Raw genomic sequence first — 2,322 nt, forward strand, 5'->3', positions numbered from 1 at the left:
GGTCGGCGTGTAGTTTGCACATTCGCAAGGTCACAAAGTAAACACACACATACACACACACATACACACACACACACACACACACACACACACTCATACACACTCACAAACACATACACACACCTCTCTCTCTCTCTCTCTCTCTCTCTCTCTCTCTCTCTCTCTCTCTCTCTCTCTCTCTCTCTTCCTCTGGCTCTCGGGGAAGCAAGTGTCTAAATGCACGCAACTGCGTGCACCAACACATCTTTTGCTATAAGCACGCAATTGCTTGCAATGTATCATACTTTGTTATGCAGGCAATTCCAAAGATTCTCTACTACCAAGATACTGCACTAACTTATCTTTACTTTGGGCTTTAGTCCGCGCCGTGGTGGGCCCGCATTGCCGATTAGCGCGTGATGGGCTATGTCCTAGGCTTTCTCAGTGAGAAAGCCTAGGCTATGTCACTAGGGGATGAGAGGTTGGTTTCATCGTCGATTGTTTGGTGTGTGTGTGTGTGTGTGTGTGTGTGTGTGTGTGTGTGTGTGTGTGTGTGTGTGTATGTGTGTGAGTGTGTGTGTGAACATCATTGTTTGGGGAGGAAAAGAAGAGGTACAGAATGGTACTGGACCAGGCTAAATTTATAGAATAAATATTGCTGAGGTTGTTTAAAGATAATACAAATGAACACACAAAAAAGAGCGAAAGGGAAAAAAAGAATAAGGGTGGGGGGGGGGGGGGGGCACCTTATTTTTTTTTCAACCCACTGTCAAATTTATCTGCCTCAGGCGGCCAGGCGTGGTCTCGCACTGCCCGATGCTTTGTCATAAATTTTGAATCGGCTCCTCACGCTGTGGATGGGCCGTCATAATCCTGTCACCTGTGTCGTTATAGTTATGAATGCTTACCCAAGTTGCCCCAATGGGTAGGTCTAACAATACATTTTCAATTGCTCATGAGGGTAGCGTGATACGTCATAACCTATAAGCCCCGCCCACAACTCATGCTCAAATTATTATATGTGAGGTGACTTGTCACTGTTAAGTTTACCTAATCTGTCACAAAGACGTTGACGTAAACTTGCAAAAGAAGCTTCGCTCATTCTCCGAGTGGTGGCGACCCGTATGTTTGTTTTACCATGGCCCTCTGTCTTCATCGTCTTACTTACATACTTACATAATATTTCGTTTACTTTACCCTAGCACAAAATCAGCAACAAAAAACAAACAAACAAAAAACAACAACATTAAAACAATTTTTAAAAAAACAAACCTTTTTACACCAACCACTCCCTTTTTTCAAAAGAAAACAAAAACAAAAACCCTTTTCAATAAGCCCTCCGGCAGTATAAAGTCAGAGATCAGCCCCGGTTTGAACTCCAGAAGAGAGTTATTTGCTTCCTTCATTTTAACCAGTCCTGCCTAAGACAGTCACCTGGGTAACCCTACGGGTCCACTGAGACCATAGAGTAACCCCCTTTTAAACGGACTTTTCACTGATTTATTAGTAAATAAACGGTGCTCCATTCCATCTACAGACTTACCGAGAGACGGACAGAGTCGGGTCGGTTGGAGTCCACCTCAGTGGTCACGGACCCTTATACGGCCACTTTTCTCCTTGACAATGGGTGACCGTTTTACACAGGTTTGACTGTACACACAATTGTGTGCGTATGGCAAACTATCATACCTTGCACGCAATTGCATGCGCTTAGCAAACTATGATACCCTGCACACAATTGCGTGCGTATAGCAAAATTGAATTTCAGTGCACGCAACTGCGTGTGTAAAGATTCAACCCTCGGGGGAGAGAGCAACCAATCAGAGAGACAGACTCACTCATTAAACATTACAACACTGGAGGTCGAGAACAATAGCAACACCAACACAGTTTGCTTGTTTTTGTGTGTGTGTGTGTGGGGGAGTGTGTGTGTGTGTGTGTGTGTGTGTGTGTGTGTGTGTGTGTGTGTGTGTGTGTGCGCGCGCGCTGTGTGGATTGTGGACAGTGTTTACACCGTAAATGTTGATGTGCGTTCTTTTTTGTAAGTGTTTTAAGACCCTCGCAACAGCATAAGGCCATATGAGCGTGAGGGACACATCAAACGTTTTTAGTTTGGTAGGAATTAATTTTGAATTTTGCCCGGGTGGCGGCTAAAGCCTACTCTTATCGATTTTGTAATACAGTAAAAAAAAAATTAAAAAAAAAAAACACACACAAAAAAACAACAAACAAACAAAAGACGACAGAACATTGTTTGAGAGCAGGAAAGAAGGTGAAATGAGAACATTTTAGAGAAGAAAAATTTTGAACCCGGGACCTATTGAATGTGATTCGAACACCGTA

Source organism: Aplysia californica, unplaced genomic scaffold (genome assembly GCF_000002075.1).
Source record: "Aplysia californica isolate F4 #8 unplaced genomic scaffold, AplCal3.0 scaffold01334, whole genome shotgun sequence".
In the NCBI taxonomy this organism is placed as follows: domain Eukaryota; kingdom Metazoa; phylum Mollusca; class Gastropoda; order Aplysiida; family Aplysiidae; genus Aplysia; species Aplysia californica.